This window comes from Salmo salar, chromosome ssa04 (genome assembly GCF_905237065.1).
Source record: "Salmo salar chromosome ssa04, Ssal_v3.1, whole genome shotgun sequence".
Classification (NCBI taxonomy): domain Eukaryota; kingdom Metazoa; phylum Chordata; class Actinopteri; order Salmoniformes; family Salmonidae; genus Salmo; species Salmo salar.
The window spans coordinates 24,806,516-24,815,839 of NC_059445.1; the positions used below are offsets into that span (position 1 = coordinate 24,806,516).

A 9,324-nucleotide genomic window follows, 5' to 3' on the forward strand; every position below is an offset into this window, starting at 1 on the left:
CCAAAACTACACAACTAATCACAACAGCAATACCATTGCCTTTAACAAATCTTAGTTCAGTCACCAGTTTAAGTTGAGAGTGGGGGTATCCATGGCATTTTCCAATTATGTTCCTATTTTACAAGTAAAAAAAATTGAGAACCTTTCATAATGTTGCCAAACAAAGACTCAACAAACTTACCTGAGACTCCCTGTCTCTGCCAGTCTGTCCCTGCATATCTGTCCCCAACTCTGCTGTCTGTGTGCCATCTGTTGCCTGCTCTGCCTAATGACATCATTGTGAAACATTTCCATTAGAATTTCATTTCTTTCTTATGAACATTTTATCAACTAGTCTTTGAGATATTAGGGTACTAGGGTTCTTACTATGCGTTTTGGTGTATTGAAAAATACTCTGATGTCTGTCTTATTTTTCTGCCATTTTTCTACCTGGCTGGCTGGCTACACACACAGTGTGTAGGTTATTTACAGTAGGAGATGGGCTTCTATCATCTTATCTTTTATCATTCTATTTGGGCTTCGATCTAAAAGGTAGCTAGCAAATGTGAAACGGATTAAAATGACAAGAGTTGACAGCTGTATGAGTTCACCATTTACACAACATATGCTGCAACCTTTTGTAATTTTAATAGTTTGTTTCATATTGGCTGGCTTCCAACAATAGCTGAATTTGCAAAGCTAGCGAGCACCAATTCAGTTTCAGTGGTGTTTGCTATAATCTTTGCTACCCGGGTTAAATAAAGGTGAAATAAAATAAATAAATAAAAGTTCACTTGCGACAATTTAGCTTTTGCAACGAGACCATTAAATATATTTAAGACAATGGTAGAAGAGAGTGTAGTTCTGTTTCAGTTTGGATTTCAGTTTATCGCTAACCTTATCACAGGGACTTTGAAGCACTAATTTACATCATCTGCATGCTGATTCCATCTTTGACGACGCCACATAAATGGAATAGGTACTAGCTAGCTTAATAGTTAATATTTGCGCGCTAGCTCTGCAAATTCAGCTAGTGTGTGTGCGCGATTGACTGGATTAACCTCACGTCAGTTACGTGTGATGAGTGCCTTTCAGACAGTAGATACGACCTCTCTGTTACCTAGCAAGCTAAGGGTGGGGGGGTCGCAATCTTTTGAAACTTAAAAATGCGCTATTAAGTGTCTATAATCAGCACAATTGCTTTCATTGCGTATTATTAATATTATTTAAATTACATAGTTATGTTTCAGTGATATATTGGGGGGGACAAATCATATTTTTCCCAGGATGGGGGGGTCGTGTCCCCCCCGGGATTTCTGCCCCTGCTACTATCAGAAGAAAAACAATAGGCTGGGCAACACCTCCGACTGGACAGTTAATCTATATACAGTTAATCTATATACTCATTTGGTCTCCCATCCAGGGTCTTAACCAAGCCCAGCTTTGATATTTGTCACTGCCTATTACCAATGTGCTATCGTAAGAATGATTGAGAGATCTCTTAATAACTAAATAGATTCACTGTTGCTATTGAAATCATTCCAAAGGAGAGGTTTAACAGAGCAAATGAAACGTAACCATACTTTATAAATCATATATCAATGATACTATTTAGTCTTTTATAGCATTTGCAAAGCCACCAACAGCTATTGTTTAAAATTCAACAAAGGGTCCAAGTAAAAATCGATAATACATATAGACCCAGGGTTTCAAGCTTTAGTTGGTTTCTAATTTTAACACAATTGATATGTGGTATTGACGTCTCCATCTCAACCAAAAATGAAGAATAGGACTAAATCAAACCAATCAAACATTAAATGCACCTTAAATAAAGTTTGATTTGATTTAGTGCTATTCTTTAACTTAGATTTTTGGTTGAGATGGAGATGTGATTCTGACGCGTCAATTATTAATTTGTAGACGAACTGGAAATAAAGCCAGACTAAGTCAGTGACACAAAAGATACATCTCCTTCAAAATGTTGATATTTGGTTGCATTGGCAACCAAACACAATTCAATATTACTTTTGTAATACAGTAAATAGCCTATTAACTTGTCGACAAGTTAACAAGTGATATGTTGGCTGAGGATATACTAAAAATGTCTGGTATGTAATGACATTTTAATTCAAAGTAAATGTAAATTCTTTATTTTTATGTAGTTGTGTGGGACAGCCGTATGATCAGTTCATGCCTATGATTTCAGAGTTCAACAAAGCCAACAGCTGCTTCATGTGTGCCACTGATAAAGAACCTGGATGTGGCCCAAAGACTGACTGGGCTAGTAACTTTATTTAACATGTTTATAATCTTTTGACAACAGTGACGGCATGTAAGACAATTTATGATATAACACAATGGATGGCTAATTCGTCATTCGTCATACTGCATTGATATTTGATATTATTTATAACGTGTTACTTTGTTTTGTTTTAGACTGAATGTTTTGCATGCCAATGGTGGTTCCATGTGCTGTAACTAGGAATGAAGACAAAATAGTTCCGAGTAAAGAACACAAACTGGAAGTGCAGTCTTTGTTGTTGAAAATGTCCGCTATACCCCATCCACACTGAAGAGGCTCTGAAATGTACATCAACCAGGGATAAAGAGGAAGTTAACACTGAAATGTTTCATACTTATTTGAAGTTAAAAGTGTCTGTTGACATGTTGGAAAAGATTAATGGTCTACAATTTGTTTAATTTGTCAATATTACATTTTTATTCCTTGATTTACTGGCCACCATTACTGTGGTTACATGTTCAGTATATGTATTGACCAGCAAACCCACTGCAGCCTACCTCACTAGCTCACTCTCCATCCCTGCTTTGGACAATTAATAGCATGACTCTCATACTTTGCCCTTTTCCTTTATGGTTGATATTAACTGTCTCTCCTATTGTGTACCGCTGTTAAATACTGTGGAAAAATAAAACACAGGGGAAAAAAGTACTTAGAACTACCAATTATTATAGATAAATATTAAAGAAAAGGGTAAACACAACACTGGACTGAACCCCCTAAATGGCAAACTAATATTAATGTTCAACAATATAGAAGAGACATAAATAGAGGGTATGCAATATGGGTGTATATCCACTGCACGCTTCTTAGGTGTGTAATTGACATGACCAAGGAGCTATTGAAATGTAAAACTATTAAAAATGCATGTTACACCGCGTTATTTAACAGCACACAAACAGGAGTGTGCAATATAGAAGGGTACATTCTGCACGTTCTGCATGTTTGAAGTCACAAGGTCACATGACCAAGGAGCTATTGAAATTTTACATTTTGAAAAATTCATGTAAAAACGTGTGAGATGAAAATGGACAAACTAAAGGGTTGCAATATAGAAGGGTAGTCAGTGGACATTCTGGACCTTGTTTGAGTCAGGTAGGTCACATGACCAATGAGCTATTGAAATTCGAATGTTAAAAAGCTGGTACTTTGTTTACGCTCCCTAACTAATTCAACTAGGAATACAAACATGCTGCTCACATTTCCACACGTTTATTAGCTCTGGAAGGCGAATGAATGTCCAAATCGTGAAAATAAGACCTGTGCAGTGTTGTGCGCAATTCTTCCAACATAATGACACTTATTTGGAGTCTGTGGCTCAAGTGGTTTGAAAGCTATTGAGGTTTAAAAGTGCGAATATCCGTCCAATATCCAACCTGAAACTGGCTTTACCTCGGTCGATATTCTTCCCTTCTGCAAACACTTGACACATGACCACATCTTTTACATGTACGACACTGAAGATGCTTGTGCACAAAAGCTCTTACAGGGTATCTCATGAATCCAAACGTTATAGGACAAGGGAGAGACTCTTCATCAAAGACTAGCATGGATGAAGTGAACTTTTCTCCGTCCACCATACAGGTCAATCGACGTGCACCAACCACTCCATCGATGTCTTCAGTCATATCGTGTGGTTTCATTTCTTGCGCGAACCCAGAAATAACCCTCTTGATAGGCGCCCTGCTACGAAAATCCATGCAGAAAACATACCACTCCGATCTTTTTGAGTCTTTAAAACACGCTTCTACAAATCTAAATCTCTTGACTGGAGACGATAAACGAGTCTAGTGGTTTCCTATTTTACAACATAAGTTGAGTTCTCGTTTCCCTTTTTCTTCGCCACTGTGTAACCAACTCATTCTCACTTCCTGTGAAAGGAGTCACAACTAGACTCACTATTGCTTTCAAACGAAACCTCGTTTCCGCCATTCCTTCCTTCTACCCCCCACCTCCGTTCTCGCACGTCCTCGGTTTGTTTTCTGAAAATTCGATTTGGGGCCAGGGCGAATATAATTGGAACCAATCATATTGGTGGTTGGATTGTTAGTTGACTGTCTCGCATTCCCATTGGCTGACAGTGTCATTTCACTTAGTTGTGACAATTGAGACAGAGACGGATGCGCTCCTGAGGCGCAAATGTAAAGCAAGTGAATAGACATTTAAAGTCCCAGCAGTAGAGAACTGGAAAATGACAACGCTTCAATATTTGGGAATATCAGTACTTTTCATCATCGGTAAGTAGGCTATTCCTATAGAAGCTGTACTTCGTATTGGTGTTTGTTACTGCTGTAATATACAGGCAGGTATTATCATAATGTATAGACCTATGGTTATTAATGTATACCTTTAATTCAAATCAAAATCAAATCAAATTTTATTGGTCACATTCACATATTTAGCATATGTTATTGCGGGTGTAGCAAAATGCTGGTGTTCCTAGCTCTGACAGCGCAGTAGTATCTAACAATTCTAATCAATACACAAATCTAAAAGTCAAATAATGGAATTAAGAAATATATAAATATTAGGACGAGCAATGTCAGTGGCATTGACTAAATACCGTAGAATAGAATACAGTATATACATATGAGATGAGTAAAGCAGTATGTAAACATTATTAAAGTGACTAGTGTTCCATTATTTAAAGTGGCCAGTGATTCCATTTCTATAATATATGGGGCAGCAGCCTCTATGGTGCAGGGTTGAGTAGCCGGGTGGTACCCTGCTAGTGATGGCTATTTAACAGTCTGATGCCTCCGAGATAGAAGCTGTTTTTCAGTCTCTCGGCTCAGCTTTGATGAACCTGTACTGACCTAACCTTTAGGATGGCAGCGGGGTGAACCGGCCGTGGCTCGGGTGGTTGATGTCTTTGATGATCTTTTTAGTCTTCCTGTGACAACGTGTGCTGTAGGTGTCCTGGAGGGGAGGCAGTGTGCCCCCTGTGATGCGTTGGGCAGACCGCGGCAGCGTAGACTAGTGGTTAGAGCGTTGGACTAGTACCTGAAAGGTTGCAAGTTCAAATCCCCGAACTGACAAGGTATAAATCTGTCGTTCTGCCCCTGAACAAGGCAGTTAACCCACTGGCCGTCATTGAAAATAAGAATTTGTTCTTAACTGACTTGCCTAGTCAAATAAAGGTAAAATAAAAACCCTCTGGAGAGCCCTGCGAGACATAGGTGTCCGCGACGTGCCTGGTTTTCCTTTTGTAATCCGTGATGATCTGTTGACCCTGTCACATACCTCCCGTGTTGAGCCCTTGAATTGCGCCTCCACTTTGTCTCTGTACTGACGGCCATATTCCCAGTCACCTTGCCGTGGTTAAATGCGGTGGTCCGCGCTTTCAGTTTTGCGAGAATGCTGACATCTATCCACGATTTCTGGTTTGGTTGGTTTTATTAGTCACTGTTGGAACAACATCCCCTATACACTTCCTGATGAACTCTGTCACTGTTATGGGTGTAAGATGGTACAGTGATGCCATCTGTTGGTAAATGTGAATTACTGCAACTCCAGTGTTTTTACCGGTTTGCTTGAAATACCCGGATGAATTGCAATGTACTGAACCAGACTAGTTACTCGCATCAACGCCTCTGTCTTGTCATTTAACATTCAAATATGGAGTCACCTGGTCTGGTTTACCAAAAAAAATGCTTATTTGAGTAAAAGTTCGCCGGAATTGATCTTAGCTAGAGTGAGTTTGCTAGTTCGCTTCAGTGTTGTTAGCACCTGTTAGACATGGCAGCGAACATTCCCCCTCCCGCGGTTATGAAGCTCAGCGGAGATTGGAGCACCAACTGGGATACGTTTAGAGGTGAATGGGAGGACTATGCACTAGCCACGGGACTTCTGGAAAAGGACGATGAGGTTGTGGCTGCCACTTTGAGGACTATAATGGGATCTGAATGCCGACACGTATACAAACACAACCTGAACCTAACAGCAACTCAGCAAGAAATCTTCCTCATGTGGTACCCTTCCTGCAGGCTCATCCTGACATGACCCTCCAGCATGACAATGCCACCAGCCATACTGCTCGTTCTGTGCATGATTTCCTGCAAGACAGGGATGTCAGTGTTCTGCCATGGCCAGCGAAGAGCCCGGATCTCAATCCCATTGAACACGTCTGGGACCTGTTGGATCGGAGGATGAGGGCTAGGGCCAGTCTCCCCCCAACCCCAGAAATGTCCGGGAACTTGCAGGTGCCTTGTGCCTTGGTGGAAGAGTGGGGTAACATCTCACAGCAAGAACTGGCAAATCTGGTGCAGTCCTTAAGGAGGAGATGCACTGCAGTACTTAATGCAGCTGGTGGCCACACCAGATACTGACTGTTACTTTTGATTTTGACCACCCCCCCCTCCCATTTGTTCAGGGACACATTATTCAATTTCTGTTAGTCACATGTCTGTGTTGTTGAATCTTGTTATGTTAATGCAAATATTTACACATGTAAAGTTTGCTGAAAATAAACGCAGTTCACAGTGAGAGGACATTTCTTTTTTTTGCTGGGTTTATTATGTTAGCTATGTGGCAAAGAAGGGGGTCGAGTGATAAATGGCAGATATGTGAGGGCAGAACTAATAAACGGGCTCTGCCTGATCACTAAAATGGCCACCCCGATCAGAACTACAGATCACAAAATGGCCGACTGCCAAAACTACAATTCCCAGAGGCAAGGGGAACCCTCAGAAGGTGGAGCCGACCCACAGATAAAAGGTCAAGAAAAACCAGGGGGGGGGAGAGAGAGAGAGAGAGAAGGATCTATGAACCATAGAGAAAGAGACAATCTACATTGGCTGGATTTACCGTGCACGAGCTGGACTGTTTTGGACTTACCTGTTGGCGTTTAGACCTGGACCTACCGAGAACCAGATTTGTGTACCGAACCCTGCTATCCTTGACCTTACCTGCGGCCTGGGTGGACCAGGACAGCGAAACAAACACACAGGTACTGTCATGTTCGAAATAACTTTCATTCTGGGCTGACTTTGGTGACAGTTTCCCACTTAATTTGTGACAAACGCTCCTAACTTTGAAGAGGTTTGCCACAGCTAGCTTAATGGTGTGAAAATCGTGATATTTGCCTTGAATTTCAATCTACACATGCATTAGGGGCGGCAGGTAGCCTGGTGGTTAGAAGGTCGGGCCAGTAACCGAAAAGTTGGTGGATCGAATCCCCGAGCTGACAAGGTAAACATTTGTCTTTCTGCCCCTGAACAAGGCAGTTAACCCACTGCCATTGTAAATAAGAGTTTGTCTTAACTGATTTGCCTAGTTAAATAGCGGTTAAATAATATATTTTTTTTTATATGGGTCTGCAGGCTATTCTGTAGGCTATTCAATTCCCTTGACATTCTTCAAGCATGAATACTTGCCCATGCAGATTTAACATGCATTGAATGCTACACAACTTTACATGCATGCGTTCCATAAATGCAATGTGCACTTTGCAAAGATGCAAACGGTTCCATGATGACACTCCCTGTCCCTGGTGATCTACCCAAGGCCCCCTTGTCTCCACCCCAGGCTTCTGTTCTTGCCCCGGTGGGGCGAAGACCAGCAGCAGAGGGTGATGTCCTTCCTGCTCTTCTCTCCCTTAAATGCAGCTAGTGATTCCAGAGAGCTGGCGGGCAACTCTCAACAAGAAGCAGTATATTGACCGGATGCTGTTTACCAGGAGCCGCCTACGGAGCTCACAGTTCATCACTGTCCTTGCCCCGGTGGGGTGTAGAGGGTGATGTCCTTCCTACCTCCAAGGCCTGCCTCAGAAAGTTCTGTGGTGAGTTTTTCTATAATAAATGAGAAGCTTAGAAATGGTAATTGAATATTTGCTAATATTGGGCGACTGTTAGTAGTGTAACACTCTCTCCCTCCCTCTGAGCTGGCGGGCAACTCTCAACAATCATCATCAGCAGCGTTGGATTGGCCGGACGCTGTTTAGGCAGGAGCAGCATGGGGAGTTCACAATTCATCACTGACTTGCTTGAGAGACACCAGACTAACATCAGTCCAGTGTGAGCTGGCGGCCAGCAGTGGATTGGCAGGACGCTGTTTACCATCGCCCGACCCTCTTCTTTGCATGTCCACTGTTCCTCTGGATGCTGCTTTGTATGTGGGCATTTAAGCTGACACGCCCCCTGCCTGGGTGAGGGCACAATTCATCACAGACTTGCTTGAGACACCAGACTAATGATGGTCCAGTGTTGGCTTGTGTAACCCATGCTGACGTGTGACATTTTGTAACTAATCAGCATTTCACTGAAATGTGTGGCATGAATATACAATGCTTTAAACTGTCTACTACAAAGGGACAGTTACAGACACTCTGTCATTTCTATGGCCTCTAACTTCAAAATTTAAATTGTGAACTGAAAATAACTAAGTGCTGCTGAGGGGAAGACTGTAGAACAGTGGCTGGTGGAGAAGAGGCGCGAAGGGGCAAGGTGCTGAAGGAAACTGAGCCACTCGTTGGGTGGTCGTTAAACATTCCTTTTGTACAGTAACAGTCAAAAGTTTGGACACGCCTACTTATTCAAGGGTTTTTATTTTTTACTATTTTCTACATTGTAGAAGAATAGTGAAGACATCTAAACTATGAAATAACACATGGAATCATGTACCAACCCAAAAGGTTTTAAGCAAATGTAAATATATAAAGTTGCCACCCTTTGCCTTGATGACAGCTTTGCACACTCTTGGCATTCTCTCAACCAGCTTCACAGTCTTGAAGGAGTTCCTGTATATTCTGAGCACTTGTTGGCTGCTTTTCCTTCACTCTGTGGTCCAACTCATCCCAAACCATCTCAATTGGGTTGAGGTTGGGTGATTGTGGAGGCCAGGTCATCTGATGCAGCACTCCATCACTTTCCTTCTTGGTCAAATAGCCCTTACACAGCCTAGAGGTGTGTTGGGTCATTGTCCTGTTGAAAAACAAATGATAGTACCACGGAATTCTAAATAAATGACAGACCGTGCCACCACCATCACACCACCTCCATGCTTCACTGTGGGACCTACACATGCGGAGACAATCCGTTCACCTACTC

The 9,324-nt window shown here is 41.9% G+C and overlaps 1 long non-coding RNA gene across 4 annotated transcripts; it reads left to right on the top strand.

Moving 5' to 3' along the window:
- The first annotated feature begins 1,205 nt into the window (after positions 1-1,205).
- Positions 1,206-9,053, top strand: LOC106602700 (uncharacterized). Of its 4 annotated transcripts, none has more exons than XR_006769581.1 (3): positions 1,206-4,515; positions 7,885-8,057; positions 8,160-9,053. It is a non-coding gene; the product is annotated as an uncharacterized lncRNA (long non-coding RNA). The 4 variants fall into 4 exon arrangements; XR_006769580.1 differs by having other exon boundaries at positions 7,885-8,054; XR_001328279.2 differs by lacking the exon at positions 1,206-4,515 and adding an exon at positions 7,223-7,468.
- The last annotated feature ends 271 nt before the right edge of the window (positions 9,054-9,324 follow it).